The sequence below is a fragment of the Anabrus simplex genome, chromosome 2 (genome assembly GCF_040414725.1).
Source record: "Anabrus simplex isolate iqAnaSimp1 chromosome 2, ASM4041472v1, whole genome shotgun sequence".
Lineage (NCBI taxonomy): Eukaryota > Metazoa > Arthropoda > Insecta > Orthoptera > Tettigoniidae > Anabrus > Anabrus simplex.
This window is the reverse complement of record NC_090266.1, coordinates 22,537,245-22,562,846: the sequence shown is the minus strand read 5'-3', so window position 1 is coordinate 22,562,846 and position 25,602 is coordinate 22,537,245.

Here is a 25,602-nt window from a genome sequence, read left to right as displayed (position 1 = left end):
GATGGCAGTACTGAGGTTAGCGATGCGTTGTTGTCTGTCAAAAAGCACATGGCTGTCAAAAAACACGTGGCTTTGTTTACCTCGCGCTAGTTAGGTTAAGTTGGCACTACTGAGGTTTAGGCCCGTCAAGATGGCAGCAGTGAGGTTAGCGATGCGTTGTTGTCGATGACAGCTGTCAAAAAGCACGTGGCTTTGTTTACAAATTCAAATCTCGCGCCAAAATTCAAATTTCCCGCCAAAATTCAAATTTCCCGCGGGAGGAGGCCGCAGAACTGTCCAATTATACTACTATCCACATCACTAATAATTACAAATGTTAGCGTATTATACACTGTAGCAAGTGAAAATGCATAATAAATGTTAGTTGCACTCTTGAAAACTTTTCAGAAATTTGATCCGATTACACAAGCATCTTCTAATACATAGGTACTGCGCAAGTTCTAATGTGCGTGTTCGTGTATTTCACGGTGCCATCTACCATATCTTCATCAACTATTTTATGGAAGGAGGGCATTTCTTTTTTCATTCCTCTTGAATTACGTTTAGGACAAGGAAATACTTTGACATCATTTTTGGTTTTATTTTGCATCCCTTTGAAAAATCCGTTTTCCTCCACGTGGTGGTATTGTTTTTTCCAATAAAGTATTCATAACGTTCATTCTCAATTCCTTCTGAGTCGGATCCATCCTCCGAAGTGAGACCTTCCTCAGATATAGTTGCGTGATCACTTCATATTCCTCACCTGATTCTGCGCTGTCCAAGTTGTCTTCCTGTGGCTGTTCGTGTAGTAATTTGGCTATTTCCTCTGGCGTCAATATCCTAAATAAACGGAAAATATATTGCAATTAGAAAAAAACGATAAATTGCGTGTTTTAAACGGTTACATGCTTGAAATTATTCGTAAATAATGTAGTCGAAATACTTACTCCTTCGGGCGCCCGGGCTATTTTGTAGCCCGCCTGTGAGACGTTCCGAATTGAAGCAACAATACAGCCGTTCTTGTGCACTCACGGAGACTCCAAACTATCACATTCAACAACTAAGGTCACACTGAAGGAATAGCAGACGAGCAACCAATCTTTGAAATGCTACAGTGTTGCCACGTTAAAAATTTAGCTGTGGTGTACTTTATACCCCAGTGCGCCTGGTGGAGGGTTATATACAAAACGCAGTCTTTGAATTTTCATTATTTGTTCTTGTCTTTGGAGCTCTTTTTGTCGTCTGTATACAAACTTCAAACATTGAAAGGCGTTCGCCCGACTTCTGCATTATCAAGTGTTGTCAGAATTTCTCTAAAGCCTAAGTTTTTTGCAGTGTCATTTTCTATTGCTAGAATGGCGAGAGAGTTCAGCCTTTACTATGTTATTGTAGAGCGCAAATACGTTTTTATAAGCTTACTAAAGCTTCGTTCGGCACTAGCAACTGTCACGGGTACTGTTAGTAACACGCTTAAAGCGACCCACAAGTTTTACAGCCATTATAAAATATAAAAGCCATTTCTTACTAACAGTGCTGATGTAGTTATTTTATTATTATTATTAATCATATACAGTCGTATCAGCACACTCTTTTTAAAACATAACCGGTTTTCGGACACTAATGTCCATCATCAGTGTTAGAAATTAAATTTAATTCCACAAGATTGTGTCGTCAAAATTAGTTAAAATGAGTTTAAAATGTAGCCCTGTTGACATTTACTGTGAAATAGCAAAAAGAAAAAAACAAGTGTAAAAGCTTGTAAATAATAAATATAAACTTAAAATGTTGTAAAAGGTATGAACATACCATTATAAAATGGTGCTCAGGCTGTTGGTCGAGTACTAACAACCGTTCAGTTTTAAGTACGGAAACGAGGCGGAAGCACTTGATGTTACGTCAACTCAAGATTTTAAACAAAATGTTGCTTGCGACTGCGTAATTTAAAATTTTGTCTGGATCCCTTGACTGCGCCAAAATATCTCAATGTTTTCACGGGTATTTAATTCACATCCAAAATTATCCTTAAAAATTAATTTAATGTCCTTTTCGATCCCCAAAAACTGTGGTTATTGTAACAAATTTGTTTCGCAAAAGCTGAATATCTCTTGTACTTCATTGCGTTGAAAAGTTCTTGATATCTTTGATTTAAGGTTCGTCCAGTTCTTTCTATATGAAACATTTTACAGTCGTCACAAGTGAGCCTATATACTCCCGAATTTGTATTGCACCCGCTCACCCTCTGAGTCTCAGCCTAGCATTAATCTCAGGGATAACCAGTTCTTAATAGATGTCCAAATTGAATCAATATAAAATATAGGCGCACAAATAAACACAGGGATGAACGGGTCATGCAAATTAAGGTAGGGGAAGGCTCATTCATTGACACAAATTATAGGACTCCATAATAGGACTGGGAATTGACAACATAAATTCCATGAGCATACTAGACTAACTACAATACAAAGATATGAAAACTGTTTCCTAATGAAATTGCAATAAGGAGCCATTTATTAACGTAATTCGCAAACTACAAGTGATGACAATTATTAAACTTTAGAAACGTCCATCCTGAAAAAGAATACATAAATTTGGTTCCACCACACTACTCTGGTAGTGTGAATAACGTTTGGTTAATTTGTCCCGCCGATCACTTGGATCGAATTCACGTCCGTATGAGTGGACATTTCACCGCTGGATATCTTATTTCGGAGACGTGGGCATGAGAGTAAACTTGATTTACCATCAGCTCCACGTTCCGTGGGATATGAGTCACTTTCGGATATTTACATTCAATTAGGCCGGATTCCCACCATGGAAACGTTATCGTATCTATAACCGGAACTAATTGGACGGACGGACGGACCCTAGCCTACATAACCAGATTTACAAACATGCCGGACATTTTCGTCAACTCGAAGCTTAACTCAATATTTACATTTGTCAATACGACAATTACGTACGGGAACGTTACTTGTTAAGCTCGCCTAATTATGACATGTGCCGTCCGTGTGTTACTTCGCACATATTGCCAATAATCTCCCATGTGGAGTACCAATGATGGTTCCGACTAATCCGACACATGATGACTGTCTCTATTATATTTTCCTATGATTAATTTATATTTATCATCATCATTATTTATCTGATCATCATAATTTATTTTGATTATCATCACTTTTTTATTATTATCATCATTTATTTCGATTATCATCCTTCATTTGATTATTATCATTTATCAACCTGGATGATTATATGCTAACCTTCGCCGATGTTTCAAACCGAGGGTCCTGTTTCCTTGTAATTGATCTGCACAAATTAATGATCAGTTTTATAATAAATAATAATTAATATTTATTATTATTATTTTTATTTTTATTAATATTATTATTATTATTATTTTCAATAGTGGAGATCATCATTATCGTATCACATATTCTTCATTGATTTAATATTTTAATTTCATATACACAATTATTATTATCAGAAATAATATAATAAATTCTTCTTTTTTATTCTTTTTCAAATTATTATTATTATTATTATGATAATTTAAATTCACTTGTTATACTGCAGTTAACTATTATTTTGTTTAATGCATAAGCTTTTACAATTTCGGTCTAGTTTGGCACTAAACAATCAATTAAAACATGATTTACTTGGATTATTATTATTATTATTATTATTATTATTATTATTATTATTATTAATTTGAAATTTTTATATTTTATTTTCCAATCTTTAGAATTTAGTCACATATGGCAAATCCCAATATGGACCACCAAGAATCGATTTCACATCGGTCGGAACACAATAACGGTATTCAGAACCGCAACCTTCATTTTCATACTGCCGTTAATTTATGGGAACACCATGTCCTCCCAACACAAATCTCAAATCCCATGGCACCTCGCGGCGAAGAATTTCCACCCAGTCGTTGCGAGTGCTAAATTATTTCATCCTTTTCATTTGAATCTACTCCTTCCACTGGAACTCTTCAAACATTTGATTCACTAATTAATCCTCGGTGCGTGGACTCTTCTGCCTCTCATAACACCGGAATCGGCATATTATATCGACGTAGGCCTCGGGATTCATCCATTTCTTCATCAACAACAGTACGGCCTGATTTCATCTCACGCCGGATTTTTGTCCCTCACGGATTCAAATTTCAAAATTGAGCTTAAACCACTTTGGGTCTTCGACATAGTATGACCATCATATCCAAGTGCCTCTATCGCTTCTAAACAAATATTTATGATTTTTATGGAGTACAAAAACGTGAAATCAACAATTAATATTAAAATCCAATTTACTACTCGAATTAAAGTCTTTCACGCCACTTGTTATCTCCATATCTACATTACTTTAACTGGCGAATTCACAAAGTATTATTATTATTATTAATATTATTTCTCATGACCTTCCGTACGCAAACACATAATTACACACCCTGGCACTTTCATATATCTGGACGTCTGGTAACAAATATGCATAACTACGGTACAAATAATCACCGCAGTGATTGAGAAATCTAAATAAACTGGGTTAGCATGAAGAAAAACCTGACACTTTAAATGAACTTAAATCAATGTATTTACGAACAGCATGCGTTATTTGAAAGCTATAACCCATATTTATATTATATACAAAAAACAAATAATCAGTTAATTAGTTTAGCCCATAATAACGTTCATGTAAATTAATTCATAAGTCTATCATAAATAAAATCATTGATTCGTGAAGCGATCCATGCGTTACGTTAAGTAACCATGATTAATTTCCACCTATCCCCGTCTCATCGCGATAACATACCCAAATATACCAAATTTGTGTACTCATTCCTGTGTAGAATTCCATTGTCTCGTGGCGACTGAGAAGCCTCATGGCCCCATATTCGTTTACTCGTTCATCTTGTTTATGATCGTGATTGTGGCCTAGTTTTAATAGGGTTTTTTTTCGGTTAAAGGTGTGTCCGAAATCTTGACAACAGGTTCACAAAATTTGTGTTCAACTAAATCATTAAAATTATTATACATGTATTTATTCTTGAGTTTACTTAATTTGTTTGGAATTGTTTTTCGTATTTTTCTCAAGTCAAATTCTAATTCTTTTGTATTCGTGAACATATTAAAACTTGGTCACAAACACAATGTTATACAAAACCTAATAATGCCACATTAAAACAACTAATAACAGAGACTGAATCAGCTATCTAAAGAGTTCCTGACAATAGAAAGGAAACTGTAAGACAGTTAGTAGCAAATGAAATTGAAAACATAAAAAACAAACCAATCAAAGGAAACAAAGAAAATAGTACACACCAAAACTAATTAATCTAAAATCTAAAATCAAAAATAATAACTTGGTTGTAACTAAAGCAGATAAGGGCAACGTCACAGTTATCATGAATAAAGATGACTAAAACCAAAAACTACTGACTTCATAGGAACAAACAACATAAAGGAAATAAAAAAAGACCCCACCAGGAATTTAAACACAAAAATAAAAGAAAACCTGAAGGACGCACAGTTCATAATAAACGAAAAAGAGAAACAAAAATTGGTCCCGATGAACCCAAGATTCCCAAAAATCGACGAAGAGAATTACCCTGTTAGACGCATAATTAATTGTCGAAACAGCGCCATATTTCAGCTATATAAATTTTTACTTAAACATATACAAAAACACATCAAATTAGAAAACAGCAATTCACATTGAAATTAATGAAACGGCAAATTTATTATCTCTAATATTAAAAAAATATTACTTTAATTTCAATGGGAAATACTACCACCAAGGCACATGTTTACCAATGGGGGTCCACTATCAGGTTTCTTGCTCAATATTTATTTAAATAACCTCGAGAAAACCATCCTGGACATATATAAGAAAGAAATAAAATTATGGGTCCGTTATATTGAATACACCGTAGTATTTTTAAATGGAGACCTCATTACTCCCGAAATACTTCTGCGTTGTTGAAATTTGCTTGACAGCCACATCAAATTCACTATGGAGAAAGGAAATTATAAAAAGTTAAATTTTTGGACCTCACATTAACAAAAACCAACAATAGGATTGATTTGGATATTTTAGGAAACCCACACTGTCCATCACCACCATCAACAAAAACTCCAACCACCCAGGTACTCACAGACAAGCAGCTTACAACATCTATAACAATAGATTATTAAAACTTCCCCTGGCTAATGAAAACAAACTGAAAGAAATTAGAATAATTAAAAAAATTGCTAAAGCAAATGCTTACAACCCAGAAATGACAGACAATGTTATACGTAAGAAGGAAAACGAGAAAAGAAAAGCCATGAGAAAAGAAAGACAATCTCTGAACGTAGTTAATTCGTAACATTTACGTAGTTTGGAAATCAAGTTTTTAAAATCGCGAATACATTTAAGAAATTTCATCTCAAAACAGCATTTAGAACTAGAAATAAAATATCAGAACATATGTATAATACACATAGTATCAATAAAAATATTTATACAAATTCGGGATTATATGGGCTCACTTGTCATGACTGCAAAATATTTTATATAGGAAGAGCTGGACGAACCTTAAATCAACGATATCAAGGATATTTCAAGGCAATAAAGTACAACAGATATTCGGCTATTGCGGAACACATTTATAACAATAACCACAGCATTTAAGGGATCGCAAAGAACATGAAATTAAATTTTAAGGTTAATTATGGATTTGAATTAAATACTCGTGAAAACATTGAGATATTTTTGGCGCAGACAAGTGGTCCACATAAAATTTCAAATTAAACAGTCGCAAACAACATTTTGTTTACAATCTTGAGTTGACGTAACATCAATTGCGTCCACCATGACCTTGATATGACGTAACATCATGTGCTTGTAGTTCATTTCCGTACTTAAAACTGAACGTTTGTTAGTACTCGACCAACTGCCTGAGCACGAGGAAAATCCAGCCCTTCCTACGGTATGTTCATACCTTTTACAACATCATTTTAAGTTTATATGTATTATTTGCATACTTTTACACTTGTTTTTTCTTTTTGTTATTTTACAATAAATGTCAACAGGGCTACCTTTTAAACTCATCTTAACTAATTTTGACGACACACTCGTGGGGAATTAAATTTAAATTCTAACACTGATGATGGACCATAGCGTCTGGAAACCGGTTATGTTTTAAGAACGACTGTGCTGATACGACTGTATATGATTAATAATAATAAAATAACTACATCATCACTGTTAATAAGATGTGGTTTTGATATTTTATAATGATTATAATTCGTCATTTATTGGTCGAGAAGTATCCAAAGCCTTTAAGTTTAGGAGCAAAAAATTGAAAATATGAACCTTCAAGTAGGACATTAAGTTCAACCACGAAAGCTTAAAGCACCTGATTTTTTAATCTGAAAAGCAACAACACATCAGTATCTTGTCAACGCGCCGTTAAAATAGCACGGACATGGTAAAAAAGTGAAATCAAGGGGCTACATGCAAAGAAGGATCAGTTAAATGAAGAAGCGTTCCACCTTCAGCTTCAACTTATGAACACATACACCCAACTGGAATGGACATGACTTACAACACACATTCACAAATGCATAAGAATTAGACTTGAGAAAAAACGAAAACCAATTCAAATCAAATTAAGTAAACTTAAGAATAAATGCATGTGTCATAATTTTAATGATTTAGTTGAACACAACCTCCCGAAGGTATCACCACCTTGACGAAGGCAAAATATATTTTGCCGGGTGTTTATTGGAGGCTTGTGTGGTCAAATGATCCTTAGAGCTATGCCGGCGGGAGCATCTGCTCCTGGTAGGGCCACCCAAGCCGGAGAGGTCTAAGGTGATGATCCAGACTAAGAGTGATACCCTGGTCCTCCAGGTTGGGGGTTGAGCGTAGGGTTAACTCCCCTACCTCGTAAAAAAACCAACTGTTGCGGATACCTTAAGAATGAATAATGCAGGACTGGAAAACTTGGTGACGAACCGGCGAGAAAAACGGCTAAAGAGAAGGAAAAATGATATTATATTAGCAACGTGGAATGTTAAGACATTGAAGAGACCTGGCAAGTTAAAAGTATTAAGGAATGAAATGGATAAGTATGGAGTGAAAATAGCAGCTCTACAGGAACTAAGATGGAAAGGGCAAGGGATGATGATGTCTGGACAACATATTTTGATGTACAGTGGAGAAAAAGCAGGCAGTAATGGCACAGGATTCCTCATACATAAGTCAGTAAAGCAAAGCGTGATCAACTTTACTCCAATCAATGATAGGATGTGCTCTGTGAGAATTAGGGCAAAAGTCTTCAACGTAACTGTGTTTTGTGTGTACGCCCCTACTGAGGAGGCAGAAGATGAGAAGAAAGATGCATTTTATACCAAATTGGAGGAAGAAATTAATAAAGTTCAAAGGCATGATGTAAAAATTATCCTTGGAGATTTAAATGCAAAAATTGGAAGAGAAGAAGTGTACAAACACTTAGTAGGGAAAGAAAGCCTGCATGAAGTAAGTAATGATAACGGATTGAGATTGATTGATTTTGTGAGTTTAAAGCAGATGATAATAAAAAGTACTTGGCATCCTAGGAAAAACATTCACAAGGAGACCTGGATTTCACCAGATGGTGTGACAAGAAATCAAATAGACCATGTTATCATAGACAGGCGACATGCATCAGATATTATGGATGTTAGAAGCTGCAGAGGTGCTGATGCAGATACAGACCACTATCTTGTTAGAGTCAAGTACAGACAAAAAATAGATTTGGCAAGAACGGAAAAAGTAACAAGAAAGGCAAAGCACAATATTGAAGGACTAAAAAATGAGGAATTGCAAGAGAAATACAAAAAGAAAATAGCTGAATCTTTGGAAATAAAAAGGGAATTATGGGAGAAAGGAGAAGTGGAAGATAAATGGGAGATACTGAAAACAACTATCAGTGAAGTTGCAGATAGTACCTTGGGAAAGAAGAAATTGGTAAGGAGAGCAGAATGGTTTGATGAGGAATGTTCAACATTAATCCAAGAGAGGAATGATGCTAGGAACAGAATGCTTCAAAGGAGAACAAGACAAACAGTAGAAGAGTATAGAGAGAAACGAAGAAGAGCAGATAAGATATGTAGATATAAGAAAAGAGCTTTTGAAAGAAAGAGAATCGAAGAACTGGATGAAATGAAGGATAGAAACGAGGTACGAAAGTTCTATGAAAGAACAAAAGACATTAAGAGAGGGTTTCAACCAAGAGCTGTTTTCTTCAAGGATAAAGATGGAAACCTTCTGGGTGATAAAAGCAAAGTGCTTGGAAGATGGCAGGAGTATTTTTACGAGTTACTCAATGGAAATAATGAAGATGATAGAGAGGAGGAAAATATAAATGTTGATGGGGAAGAAAGAGAATTGGAAGAGGAATCAGTAAAAGAGCCAGACTTAGAAGAGGTCAAAGCTGCAATTAATGCATTAAAGAATAATAGAGCCCCAGGTGAAGATGGAATGGAGTCAGAGCTGTTGAGATATGGGGGAGAGGGAATAGAAATGGCTGTTTATGAATTGATTAAGGAGGTTTGGACAAAGGAGGAAATACCCAAGGATTGGACATTGGGTATAATTTACCCATTACATAAAAAGGGAGATAAGGCAGTATGTGGAAATTATCGAGGGATCACCTTGCTGGATGGAACGTACAAGGTTTTTGGTAAGGTACTAGCCTTAAGATTGGAATTATGGATGGAAAGAATATTAGGGGATTACCAAGCAGGTTTTAGAAAACATCGCTCTACTCTGGATCAGATATTTATATTACGACAAGTGCTAGAGAAATTTTATGAATATGACAAACAGCTACATCAGCTGTATGTGTATTTTAAACAGGCATATGACAGTCTAGATAGGGGTAAAATTTACAAGATTATGAAAGAATTTGGAATCCCAAGGAAATTGATTAGATTAACAGAAATGACTTTGAAAACAACGGTATGCAAGGTGAGAGTGGAGCAAGATCTGTCAGAGGAGTTTTTAGTGGAGAGAGGACTAAGACAGGGAGATGTACTTTCCACACTTCTTTTTAACCTAGCATTGGAAAAAGTAATCCGTGAATTGCCCATCAACCCAGGGGGAACCATTTTGAACAGATTAGTACAAGTGATAGCATATGCTGATGATGTAGCAATAATTGCAAGAAATGAAAGAGCTCTTGAAGAGAGCTACTCAGTATTAGAAGGGAAAGCACGGGACCTAGGACTAGAAGTGAATATAAACAAAACAAAATATATGAAGTTGGGAGATACAGAGGGAGTAAGAGGAAGGACCCCAGTAAGATTAAATGGGAAGGAATATCAAAGAGTCACATCTTTCAAATATCTAGGCTCTATAATAACAGAGGACAATAAAACCTCCGTGGAAATACAGGAGAGGATAACAAGTGGAAACCGATGCTTTTACGCCTTGCAAAATATGTTTAAATCCAGGAATGTCAGCAGGAATACAAAAATTAAAATATACACAACAGTACTAAGACCAATAGTTATGTATGGCTCAGAATGCTGGGTGATGACCTCCAGAGAAGAACAGTGGCTGTTACGGTGGGAAAGGAAGATATTGAGAAAGATATTCGGTGCAGTAAGAGAGCAGGATGGGTGGAGAATGAGGACAAATGTAGAGCTGCAAGGACTGTTTGGCCAGCCAGATATTGTTGCTAAAATTAAGCAGGGAAGAATTAGGTGGGCCGGTCATGTTCAGAGAATGGCAGAAACCTGCACCGTAAAAAAGGTGTTTATAGGGAAACTTGATGGAAGGAGGAGAAGAGGAAGACCCAGGATAAGGTGGATTGATGATGTTGAGGATGACCTTAGAAAGTTAGGAGTTAAACGTTGGAGAAGAAAAGCTGAGGACCGAGATGAATGGAGGCAAGGACCTACAAGGACTGTAGCGCCGACCAGTAAGTAAGTAAGTAAGTTGAACACAAATTTTGTGAACTTGCTGTCAACATTTCGGACACACCTTTAACCAACAATGAAACCAACCTATTAAAAGCAGGCCACAAACACATTCTTAAACAAATCTTCATTAATACCACATTAAAACAACTAATAACACAGACTGAATCAGCTATCTAAAAAATTTCGGACAATAGAAATGAAACTGTAGGACACTTAGTAGCAAATGAATTTCAGAACATAAAAAACAAACCAATCAAAGGAAACAAAGAAAATAGTACATACCAAAAACTAATAACTAACCTAAAATCTAAAATAATAGCTTGATTATTACTAAAGCAGATACGTACAGCGTCACAGTTATAATAAGTAAAGACGACTACATCCAAAAATCTATTGATTTCATAGGAACAAACAACAAAAAGGAAATAAAGAAGGACCCCACCAGGAATTTAAACACAAAAGTAAAGAAAACGTGACGGACACGGACACACAGTTCATAACAAACGAAAAAGACAAACAAAAATTAGTCCCGATGAACCCAAGATGCCCAACTCTAAAGTCTCTCCCAAAAAATCCATAAAGAGATTTACCATGTTAAACCCATAATTAATAGTCGAAACAGCCCCACATTTTAAGTATCTAAATATTTATTCAAATATCTGCAGAAACACATCAAATTAGAAAACAGCAATTCAATATCGAATTCTTTGGAAGCAATTTCCAAAATACTGTCAGCTGAAATAAACGAGGAATCTAAAATGGTATCATATGATGTGTCCATCATGTATTCTTACATTCCTATCAAAGAGACAGTACACTTCATAGAAGAAAACTGAAAGAATCAAGACAGACTAAGCCACATATAAATTAATGCAACGATAAATTTATTAACTCTAATATTAGAAAATAATTAATTTAATTTCAAAGGGAAATACTACCAGCAAAACACAGGTTTACCTATTGTGGGTCCATTATCAGATTTCTTAGCCCATATTTACTTAAATAACCTTGAGGAAACCATCTTGGACAAATATAAGAAATAAATAAATTTATGAGTCCGTTATGTTGACGACATGGTATTATTTTTAAATGGAGACCTCATTACCCCCGAAATACTTCTGCGTTGTTTAAATTTGCTTGACAGCAATATAAAATTCACTATGGAGAAGTTAAATTTTTTGGACCTCACATTAACAATAACCAACAATAGGATAGATTTCGATATTTTAAGAAACCCACACAGTCCATCACCACCATCAACAAAAACTCCAACCACCCACGAACTCACGGACAAGCAGCTTACAACATCTGTAACAATGGATTATTAAAACTTCCCTGACTAATGAAAACAAACTGAAAGAAATTAGAATAATAAAAAAATTGTTAAAGCAAATGGCTGCAACCAAGAAATGATAGACGATATAATACATAAGAAGGAAAACGAAAAAAGAAAAGCCATGAGAAAAAAAGAAAATCTCTGAACGTAGTCAATTCGTAACATTTTGGAAACCAAGTTTTTTAAAATCGCGAATATGTTTAAGAAATTTCATCTCAAAACAGCGTTTAGAACTAGAAATAAAATATCATAACGTATATATAATACAGATAGTGTCAATAAAAATGGTGTATATTGAAACGGGAATGCCCTGCAAGCATTCACGTTCATGTATTTCTTGAGATGAACTCGCTAACATCCGGCTGTATGTATTCAAAACGAGCGACGAGCGCGCAGGCATTGTGGGGGACAGCATGCAAGCAAGCGCTGCTCCAGAGTGCCAGCCAAGGCCAAGTGACGTCACACCGAAAGTTCTCTTCTGTTCTATGGCATTTCATCACGAACGGAAGGTTAAATCATAATTTCAAGAACGTCAACTTGTAGGCCTGGACAATAAATGCTGCTAACCAAAATTTCATTAAAATCGGTGGAAGGATGGTCGAGATATGATTTTTTTAAGATGCTCACATTTACAGTCTCGCCTTCCGACCTTCGGCAATAAAAGGAAGTCGTCAGCTTTGAGTGGGTCAGTGTGTCACTGGATGTCTCAGTGTGTGTGCAAGCAAGCACATCGTCGTGAACCAGTCGCCTCGCCATGTGGTACGGTTCGTTACTCTGTCCAGCTGAGGACCGGTGTTCGAAAGTACGTAATATTAGTGTTGAAAGCCTTCTCTGTGGACTCTAACTTCGCGTGTAGGCGAAAGCTTATTCTTGTTAATATCAGTCTGTCGAGCCGTGTAACTTCATTTCGTTTGTGAGTTGTGTAATTGAAGAGACTGTACATTTTGAAACTGTGCTTAAAGGACTTAGGGCATAAAGACTGTGCTTTAGTTGTATCCTCTACAAGAAACTGTGTTAGACTATCTCGTAAAATTGTGCCATAGTGACAGGACAATTCTTTTATGGACAGTGTCACCCTATTTCGTAAAGAACAGTGCCTACTTTTCTTTCAAAGACTGTGTCAATCCCTCCGTGAGTAAAGCAGTGTCAGCATTTCCTTTGCATAAAACTGTGCCAATCTTCATTTCTTTCAAAGACTGTGTCAATCGTTACTTTCATAAAACTGTGCCGATATTTCCTTTCAAGGACAGTGCTGATTCGTGGAATACGGTATCTTTATTTATTTTCGGGGGACTATGTCAATTCCCTTCATAAAGACTATGTCTGAATTTACGTGTGATGTTATGCCTCAGTGATAATTTTACCTCTGAGAAGTTACGAGATTGTTTTAAGACTGAGTCGTAACAGAACTTGGTTCTCTTTCACAAGACTGTCATAAACTGTTTCTTTCTGTTTTCGCAGAAGCTTTAATTTATTTCTACGAGTGTGTGTGCTAGGACATTGCATGTACTCGTTACAAACAGTGCAGAGACTGTGTCCAAAGGACTTAATTTAGTTTCTTTTGAGATTGAGTGAATTGCTAAACTATCGCATCTCAGAAAGTTCCAGATTATTTCCATTACATATTATTTGAAGTTCGATAGTGCCTATTGCATTATTCTCACAGAGCTGTGACTTTGAATTAATCTTTTTTCAAAAGTGCGTCCAACACCATTTACTGTGGAACCTATTCGACCAGTTAAGAGTGTTTCGCCTTAATTCGCAGTGCAGTGCGGTAGAGAAGTGTTGTATCAGATTCCATTGACATTCTGTGCGGAAGTTCTACATTTCTCTGCTCCTTTCATAGGACTTTGTGGAATACACAACTTAACAACTATTCCACGCTGCACTATCATCAGACGATCGCCCCAGGTTCGAGTCTCTGTCAACATCAAGGGCTGACAACAGCTGTGGGTCAACACCGACGACGTGGGACGACTTCGACGACGTGGGACGGAGCCGACACCGAAGCCGCAGAACGACGCCTCTTCCACATCTTCAAGGGCATTCTAACTATTCGTCTGTAAAATGTGATATAATTTATATGTATTTCTTTTGAATAAACTGCAAGTTCCACTTTAAATATGAACTTATTTCACTACCCTTCTCTCATACTCTCTAAAGCATGAACCGTACACGCCTTGGCGTTATCCACGCTCTCCGCAAAACTGAAGTACGGGCGTTACTGTTTCAATATACAAATTCGGGAGTATATGGGCCCACTTGTCACGAATGCAAAATATTTTATATAGGAAGAGCTGGACGAACCTTCAATCAACGATATCGAGAACATTTCAATGAAATAAAGCAGAACAGGTATTCGGCTTTTGCGGAACACATTTATAACAATAACCACAGCTTTTTAGGGATCGAAGAAAAGTACATGAAATTAAATTTTAAGGTTAATTATGGATTTGAATTAAATACTCGTGAAAACATTGAGATATTTTGGGCGCAGACAATGATCCAGATAAAATTTTAAATTAAACATTCGCGAGCAACATTTTTTTGTTTCCGATCTTGAGTTGACGTAACATCAAGTGCTTCCAGTATGACCTTGATATGACGTAACATCATGTGCTTGTAGTTCGTTTCCGTACTTAAAACTGAACGTTTGTTAGTACTCGACCAACTGCCTGAGCACGAGGAAAATCCAGCCCTTCCTACGGTATGTTCATACCTTTTACAACATCATTTTAAGTTAATATGTATTATTTGCATACTTTTACACTTGTTTTTCCTTTAAACTGATCTTAACTAATTTTGACGACACACTCGTGTGGAATTAAATTTAAATTCTAACACTGATATTGGACCTTAATGTCCGTAAACCGGTTATGTCTTACAAAGAGTGTGCTGATACGATGGTATATGATTAATAATAATAAAACCCACAAGTTTGTTAACAAATCATTACTGTTTGTATTTTCGATTATACACAAGACTTGTTTTGGTGTGACTTTGTTCTTTCTATGATCCAGAATCGAACTTGGATGTAAAAATTCAAGCTAAAGTTCAATGCCATTGATATCAGACACTTTGGTTGTTTTGTCAGTTAAATGTCTTTCAAGGTACAAACAACCTTTTTTAGATCTTCTCTTCCTGAAAGTTGAGCAACATTACCCCAAAACCTCACACTTGTTGGTGTTCCTTCAAAGCAGTTGACCTCTTCTTAAGTGTGTTCAAAACATTATCCACTAATGCATAAAAGAACTTCTCTCATAAATGTGTCTTCAGGTGACGATTGAACTTCCTTAGATGACTCATTCAAGTAACCGCGTTTTCGTTTACGAATCCTTTTCTCGGGAAAAAGCAGCTTCGATACGAAGTTCAGCAGCTATGTTTAGCGGAGATTACTGAGTCCACATATCCATTCTCTCTAAATCTGTTTGAAAACTCCAAACACTTATTGAATTTTTCCGAACAGTTACTGATGTCTACCTCTTTCCCTTGAATGCTTTTACTGCTCAAATTAACTTAAAAAAGAATGTCATTTCACAAGATCAAAATTACGATTAAGGAAAAGTCTTCGATCTAATTAGTCAAAGCTTGAGCTTTAGAGGCTGTTTGGGGAACATAAATTTTGTCACCTAACTCAACCAATGCATCCTTAACTTCCGCCTATTGGTATCTAACTGCTTGAACAGCACTTTGCGAGATTTCCAACGCGTTTCACACACTTGCTTTGAAGTAAGTGCTTTAGTATGCTTGCTTATTACACACCATCGCTTTGTTGAACTAGAGAAGATGGTAAAGAGGCGTTGTAAAGTACCAAATAAAGATGTAGACTTAACTGATGATTTTGTTCCATCAGCAATGGAACCCACAAGGAATGAACACAGCCAAAGGGAAGTTGGTCAATATACCGGCTTGAACTCGTTTATGTACACCTGCCATGTTGGTGCCGTTATCGTATCCTTGACCACGACAGTTTGTCATGTTCAAACCACTCTCTTCAATTTCTTTGAACAGCAAGTCAGCGAGAGTTTCTCCAGCAGTGGCGGCTCGTGATGATAAGAATGGGTGGGGCACATTCAACATATTAGGAACACTAGGAATCATTTTAATCAATTAAATTAACCTTACCTTTTTATTTCTTGTATATCAGCTCGATTCTCCTGTCTTTGGCAGTAGCAAATTCTTCAGTTACTCGATTATTGAAGTCGGGTATGTAATGTACCATCTTCTTCTCGATCGATAACATCGCCAGTGCATTCAACCTCTCATTCCCCATGGAACTTCGCAAAAATGTCTTTATTATTTTCAGAGTGGAGAATGACCGTTCAGATTCAACAGTCGTCATTGGTATGGTGACAATTATTTTTAAAACAATCATACATTTGGAAAATGTTCGTGTCATTCTATTTTCATGGAAAAATTGCAAAAGCGGCAAAGCACCGAATGCACAGCGAAGATCTTCACGACTGTACAACACTTCTACTTCGGTTCGCAATTTTGGACCGTTTATCGCAGGATTCAGCTTCAGGGTCGTCTGGAAATCATGCTCAGGGAATGAATTGCAGTACTGAGGAAAGTTATCTATGAAACAAAGCTTAGATGCACACAGATGATCAGTGAACTGAAATCTATCATTGATGCTAATTATAATAACATCACAAACTTCCACGGCTGCCAGCCTTTTGGTTGAACTGTTTGCATGAACAACGCATTGTCGTTTTCTCAGTGGCTCTGTTGAAAGGCTTTCTTCCGTTTCGTACAGTTGGCGAACATTGGCTATCGCATTAACAAAATTTGTGACAAACTCTCTCATCTTCACAGCATCAATGTCTCTTTTCTGAATGCAATAAAAAAAATATTGCAACATGTGACATAATCTTGTGATAGAAATTAAGCCAGTGGTTGAACTGAGGATCATTCGGAGTTCGAACAAATCACGTAGCTTCAGTGGAAGATTTCCTGTCACTTGTATCATGGTCTCTGATATCTTCAAAACATTTTAGCAAATTATCACGATGTTCATAAACAGTGTTCACAGTGCGATGTTGAAAATACCATCGTGTAGGTGGAACACTGCATAACTTCTTATGAACTGACTCGATCAGGTAATCCATTCTTTTCGGAGATCTTGAAAAATGTCCCTATACCTTGCAAGTCCTGAAAAAATATTCTGCTGTGCGAGGATGAAGATGTCTCTTTCTGAAAAATAAGATTGCCTTCATGAGCGTAGCAGTGAATATAATTTGCGTTGGGATATTTTTCTTTGACAAAACACTGAACCCCGCCCTTCTGACCGCTCATAACTGATGCTCCATCATATGTTTGACAGACTAATTTTTCAGGGAATTTTTCTACTCCATTTTCACGCAGCTGTTCAAGAATTGTCGCTGCTACACCACCGGCACTTCTATCACTGATCCCAAAATAACCGCAGAACCCTTCAAGCAATTTCCCGTCGATCTGGTACCTCAAAATTATTGATGAAAGTGTTCTGCATAAATTGTCTGTAGTTTCATAAGCCTGGATGGATAAAAAGTCTACATCTCCTATTTCTGATACCATATGTTTCCTACAAACAGCCAACATTGCTTCCAAAAGTTCATTTTGAATGGCCTTGGATGTTCCCTTAAACACACTTGAATTTTCTAAATGGTCCTTCAAAACATTGTCAAGAGCAGCGGTGTAATTAATCAGTCCCTTATAAACACCAGGGTTATCTGAATCCTCTTTCTCGCCATGACCACGCAAAGCCAACTCAAATTCCCCACAAAATTTAATAGCATCAATGATACGCGACAAAATATATATATTTTTGTCTACAAGCTCGTTGTGCTTTCGGATAGACACCCTATATCCATCATCGAGTTGCAACCTGATGTCAGCCTTCCCCAATACGGGAAAACTCATTTCGTTATCTAAATGAGTTTTGGACAAACAATGTTTCTTGCTCTTTTCTGGTAGATGTTTTAAGTCTTTCACTCCCGCTTTTGTCCATGTTTCTCCTCTGCCCAATAATATACACGGGAAGTGAAACAGCGAATTACTTATTGGAAAACCACACAGCCATTCCCACTTTTTCGTACACGTCCTTATTAAAACTTCGATTGTAGGTTCCTTTTTTTATCTTTGAACACTTGATTTATGCTAAGCTCTGATCTTGGTCGGCCCATTTCTTTAGCTAATAATCTGTTTTCGTAATTAAGAGATTTTGTTTGTAAGTAGCTCACTTGATTCATTTTAAAAACACTCATGATTGCACAGGAATACACTCAGATACATCACACTAATCTTCACACACTTTTCAGACTTACAATGAACATCGACACATATGGACACGATTAATCTAACAGACGTACAAGGTAAGCACAGGTTTGCTACATACACTACTTTTGCGCGCGTTAATAATACATATGCCGACAGGAAAGTCTAGCTGGGTGTTATCTAGTAGGCTGTATAGAGAAGTAAGTTCATAATACGAACTAGCGATGAAGTGTCACGTCGTAGAAATAATGTGACCGGGTCAATGGAATTTGCCATAACCCCCTTCACCCTCACAGCTCGCAGAATGCGGGGATGATGTTCAAGTATAAGAACGAGTCGGTCCCATCCAGGATTAGATCTTTACTATGTTGCCTAATTTAGTCCAGGGCTGCTAGAACAAGAACAACCATGGTGAATCATAGCCTCTTGAACTCACTGAAGGTGGTCGTGACAGTAGTCGTGCATAATGTTGTTCTGATATTTATAATAGTTTAATCGGTGGAGGGGCACGTGACCATGTGACCTAAAGGCAGAGCCGCGCCTGTTCTCCAGTCGTTTCTTTGGCAACTCGATAGGCTATAAAGCTTTCTTCTACTTTGGTCTTCCCATCACCATCTTCAGTGACGTTGCGAATCGTTAATGAAACTTGCCCCTTGTGACTTATGTCTGGATTACTATCAATGATAACGGAAAAATATCTCTCTTACTTTGTTTTCGTCAAGATACTTTGCTTTACTGAGTAGCTTGGTATAGTTATTAGCTCATTTTGTATTGACACACTTAATAAACGAAATTGTGTTTCTTTGTTAGTTATACGTCTTAAGTGTTCCATGAATACGCTATCAGATTTCCCTAAAAATTCCACAAGTCCAAGGAAGTTTCCATTATTTTTTGTGAAAAGTTTGAAAAATGGCCCACAAAAAGCTCTGCTAGATAGAAGTAATTTCCACTATCCGACGCAATACTTCTTCTGAACGTTGACATCATTTTCAATTTGCTTCATGATGTGCTGGTTGACTGATGCCTCGTTTAATTCTTTTTTCTGCTTCAAACCATATAGTTCAAATGGTTTGGTGACAACTCATGGGATTTTAAACGGTCTACCAAATTTTTCCAGTTGTTAAAACCAATTGCTTGACCAAAATGTGACTTTGATGAGGAATTAAACAATCTACAACATAAACAATAGACAGAATCTGATTTTCCTGACTACGTCAACCATCGCCTTGATATTTTTTCTGCACTTTCCAAAAACCGATACCGGAATTGGTTTGTAAAGTGCCTAATTTCGTAATTTTTGGGGTAATCATGGCTTCTTCAGAATATTCAGTCGGCCCTTTCAAATCAAACTCATCACGCTGAATGTGCATAATATGCGCTGGCCACGTTGCAGGATCTAAAGTAATCACCGGCACCTGGTCCGATTTGGAAATAAATTCAATTTCAGTTTCATTGTGTGTTGACAGTTCTATCACTCTTTTATTGCCATTATCACTATCATGGTCAATGTGGTCACAATCGCTTGTAACGGTATCATATGTAGGGGAAGTTGCAGGTACAAATTCTGTGTCTTTGGTCTCTTGACTGCTACTTTGTGAGGAGGAACTACAGCTAGGTGCAGACGTACTGGTCTCAGCCGCGGCAACATTTTTGTTGTATTAGTTTAAAAAAAATAGTTTTGTTACTTTACTCAATAAAGCCTCATTCGCTAACCCGCGCGCACTGCGGGTGGGGAGGGGGTTTGATGTCGACTCGCCGGCGCCGATGACTCACGAGCCTACTCCTACCCTCACCACAGCGGACAGCGCTGCTCTATATACACAGTTACTACAGTACATTATGCATAGAGAGAATTTGTGCGCACTCAGCCATGCATCCATTGTATTATTGTATAACACAGAGACCAATACAGTCGTCTATTGAATTAGACTACATACGCATAATATATATATTTTTAGCCACAGCGGCGCCCCGCCCCCCAAACGTGGCGCCCAAGGCGACCGCCTAGGTCGCTCCACCCATGCGACGACCTTGCCGCCACTGAGAGATGGGGAGGGCTATGCCGTGCCTTAGTTACGGTATAGCCCAGAATTTGTTTGGTGTTGAAAAGGAAAAGCATGAAAAACCATCTTCAGGGCTGTTGACGGCGGGATTACAATTCACCATGTCTCGAATACAAGCTCAGAGGCACACAACCCTAACCGGACACCCAACTCGCCGATCACCGCTGGTGTGAACAGCGGATTGCGTGCTAACCGCTTGTGGGAGGATGTGTAGAAATTAGCTCCTCCCTGGACAAAGTATGTGGCTCAGGCGGTACGGCTTCAATCAATCAATCAATCAATCAATCAATCAATCAATCAATCAATCAATCAATCAATCAATCAATCAATCAATCAATCAATCAATCAATCAATCAATCAATCAATCAATCAATCAATCAATCAATCAATCAATCAATCAATCACTGACCTGCATGTGGCAGATTTCCTGTCTGTAGTTTACCTAGTCTTTTCTCAAACAATATTTGGAAATTAATTGAACACCTCCCTTGGCAAATATTCCAATCCCTAAGACATCTTCCTATAAAGGAATACTGGCCGAAATAGGCTCTTGAGTTCCACGTTTATCAGTAGGGCTAGGAGTGTTCTAAAACAATGGGTGCTGCGTCAGCATTTTCCGACCCCTAGTGGTGTATCTATGCGGGTTGTGACCCGAGGTCATTGACCCCTAGTATAGTAGTAGTAGTGCAATGCCGATTCGCGGATTTTTCATAAGAGAGCATGCCGAACCTCACAGTCGCCATCTTGGAGGGGGCTAACGCCACTTTTACAGCCAGAAGCCCTTCCCGACGCGGATTTTGCATAAGAGAGCAAGTGTAATTTCACAGTTGCCAACTTGGAGGGGCCTAACCTTACTCGTACGGGCAGATGCCCTTACGGACGGCAACAGTCACCATCTTGGAGGGCCTAACCTCACATTAACGGTTAGATGTCCTTCCCGACGCCATCTTGAGTAGTAGGGCAATGTTGATTCGCGTAAGAGAGCAAGCCTAACCTCATGGACTCGCCTAACCTCACTTTTACGGTCAGATGTCCTTCTCGACGCCATCTTGAGAAGTAGGGCAATGGGGATTCGTGGAATTTGCCGACGCCATCTTGAGTAGTAGGGCAATAGCGGAATCGCATAAGAGAGCATGCCTAACCTCACGGTGGGGGCCTTACTACACAGGGCCCATTTTTAGGGTTGGATGACCTTCCCGTCACAGCTGTCACCTTGAATGGTCCTAACCTCACTTTTGACCACGTGCTCTCCTTTTGACAGGTGTGAGCCGCAGAATTTGAATAAGTGTGCAGGGCTAACCTTACAAACGTCATTTTGAAGGGTCCTAACCTCAATCCACGTGCTTTTGTTTTGACAGGTGTGAGGCGCGGAATTTGAATAACATAATGACCCTAACCTCACAGCTGTCATCTGAAGGGTCCTAAACTCACTTTCGACCACGTACTCTTGATTTGACAGGTGTGAGGAGCGGAATTTGAATAAGTGTGCAATGCTAACCTTACAAACGTCAACTTGAAGGGACTTAACCTCACTCCAAGTGCTTATTTCTTTGATAGGTGTTAAGACGACCACGTGCTCTGGTTTTGACAGGTGTTAGGCGGTGATTTTGAATAAGTGTGCAAGGTTAACCAGACAGACGTCATCTTGGAGGGGCGTATCTTCTCTCCACGTGCTTTTGGTTGACTACGTGCTCTTGTTTGACAGGTGTCAACACGATCACGTGCTGAGGGGTGCAAGAGTGCAAGGCTAACCTACGGGGGTCTAGGTTAGGTTAGAAATTCGAGAATTGTTTCGCTTTTTTTGTTTCGGGGGGAGGGTAGAACTGTAGTCCTCTCTCCCCTGCCCCCTTACCAAAAATAGGGGGTTGGTGAGTGCGAGATATGCTCTCTCTCTCTCTCTCTCTCTCTCTCTCTCTCTCTCGCCCTAGAGGTCCACTGCCTTGGCGATGAGTCCTCTACCAAATATATTGCCCCGGCAAAGATGCCAGGGCATGGTCACCTCTCTCGAGGCGACCAAGTGTTTTCTGCCTTGTGCGTCTCTATGTATTGCATCGTTGAGCGGGGGGAGGGTGCTCAGGTCCACGAGTTGTGGAGAGGATAATGCGCGCGCATCGACTTCCGATATTTGTGCTCTCTGGAAGAATAGAATGTAAACTCATCTCGAAATTTACTATAGTAGATTATACTGCCGATATTTGCGCTCTCTGGTAGAAAAGATTGTAAACTCATCTCGAAATTTACTATAATCGATTAGTCTACCGATATTTAGGCTCTCTGGTGGAAGAGACTGTAAACTCATCTCGAAATTTACGATAGTCAATTATTCTGCCGATATTTGCGCTCTCTGGTAGAAGAGATTGTAAACTCATATTGAAATTTACGATAGTTGATTAGTTTACACAACAGAGCACGCACTCTCTTAGGAGAGATGTGAAGTTATCTCTCGAAATTATAGCGCGGTCTCTTAAGAGTGTTGTGAGGTTATCAGTCTACCGATATTTGCGCTCTCTGGTGGAAGAGATTGTAAACAGACTACTCTTATTTTTTCTGTTTATATGTAACTATCTAACCTGCTTTTCTTTTTTCTATCTCCCTTTAGAGTTGGTTAACTAGTTAGGTGTGGTTTTACAATATTGCGTAGGTGTAAGGAAGAATATTCCCACTAACCCTTTTTGTTATTCCTAAATCACCGGGCAGGCTGACCAACCGTAGGCGACCTGCGCGTCGTGATGTAGATAAAACACGACACATACACCAGTGAAATTAACCAATAATGGATAAAATTCCCGACCGTGCTGGGGATTCGAACCCGGAAACACCTGTGGCTATGAGCACTGATCAACGCGCGTGCAAGGCAGAGCCGTGGGTATAAACCTCCATCTGAATATCAAATGTTATGATCACAGATTGTCGCGCGTGCGAGGTAGGACCGGGAATCGAACCACGGGGCGTAGGTAAAAAAGTCTTTGACCTGGCTAGGAATAGAACCCGAGGGCCTGCGATAACCTCACTTTTATGGCCAGATGCTTGAGTTTGGAAAGGCCCAAGCATACGTGCCTTAAAGAAGACTGCTTTCGTTTGCAATTTACTTGTTACCAGATGAAAGTTTCGAAATCTTCACAGCAATGTTATGTGTAGAGAATGAAAAAATCCGCAGCCTGTTTTCCAGTTATTCGACTGTAAGAGAGATAGAAATGTATGAAGCACATCATCTAGTGGTACGAAAGAAGGACTGTATAGTCTTGCACTTAAAGTTTCGTTAATGCCCTACTCTTAAAATATGAAACCACGGAAAACCAACTACATGGCGCGATTCATACACACTATCTCACGGTTGCATGCGATTTTATAAGGAGATAGAAGGAATCTATAATTAAGGTACAGCTCCTAGCATCTGCTTATAATTCCATAGTGTCGAACGCAGGCTTCCAGAGGTAGCAGGTTGTGGTGTGCTGCGAACTAGCCCTTAGCACTGCTCTGCACGAATGCCAGCATAGTAACCTTAGTTGTTGTCTTTTGCTGTAGATATTATCATTAAGTTTCGTAGGTTGAATTTTTTGAATATTGTTGGGTTACTGTAGTCACGTCCTAGTTTGTGAACCATGGGCAACGGTTGAGTGGCCTAGTAAGTGGTCCTGAGTGTCGGGATACCAGTTGCTATGGAATGGGTGTGGCCATCTCGGACATATTCTGAATAATGGCCCTCCTTGTGCTCAGGCGGCTAGGACTATACAATTCACCGGTGGTCCATAACCCATTAGAGGAGAGATCCTCACTTGGACTATGTGCAAGTAGGGTAGCATCCTGCTTCATGAATTTACCGAGCTCAGAACATCTTAAGCGAGCCTCGGACCCTCGCGGAGTAACGGAGTCCCGCTCCCATTTGACAGGCGAGGGACTCCTTGGAAACAACTTGGCGAACGAAATGGAATTCGATGGGGAGCTATCAATATTAATGGGGCTTATGTAAGAAAGAAAGTAGAACTGGCTGAGTCAGCAAAGAGGATGCATCTGGATGTGCTAGGAGTAAGTGATATTCGGGTAAGGGGAGATAAAGAGGAAGAGATTGGAGATTATAAAGTGTACTTGACGGGTGTTAGAAAGGGACGGGCAGAGTCTGGGGTAGGGCTCTTAATCAGGAATACCATTGCACGCAATATAGTTTCCGTTAGGCACGTAAATGAGCGAATGATGAGGGTAGATTTGTCAGTTGGAGGAATTAGGACTAGAATTGTGTCCGTGTATTCACCATGTGAGGGTGCAGATGAGGATGAAGTTGACAAGTTTTATGAAGCATTGAGTGACATCGTGGTCAGGGTCAACAACAAGGAGAGAATAGTGCTAATGGGCGATTTCAAAGCGAGAGTTGGGAATAGAACTGAAGGATACGAAAGAGTGATTGGTTAATGTGGGGAAGATATGGAAGCTAATGGGAATGAGAAGCGTTTGCTGGACTTCTGTGCTAGTATGGGTTTAGCAATTACGAATACATTCTTCAATCATTCTTCACCGCTACAAATGGGAGGCTAGGGGCACTAGATCCATAATGGAGTATATTTTAACCGACATCGAATTCAGGAAATCTGTTAGGAATTTACGAGGTTTCCGGGGATTTTTCGATGATAGAGACTACTATCTGATCTATAGTGAACAAAGTATCTCTAGGCCTAGGGTGGAGAAAGTTATATCTGTCTGCAAAACGAATAAGGGTAGAAAATCTCCAGGATGAGGAAATTAGACAGAAGTACATGGATATGATTAGTGAGAAATTTCGAACAGTGGACAGTAAGCAGGTTCAGGATATAAAAAGGGAATGGGTGGCATACAGGGATGTGTAAAGATGGGAAATGATGAACATCTTGGTGGAATGATGAAGTGAGAGCAACTTGTAAACGTAAAAAGGAGGCTAGTCAGAAATGGCTCCAAACAAGGGCCGAGGCAGACAGGGATTTTTACGTAGATGAAAGAAACAGAGCGAAACAAATAGTTGTTGAATCCAAAAAGAAGTCTTGGG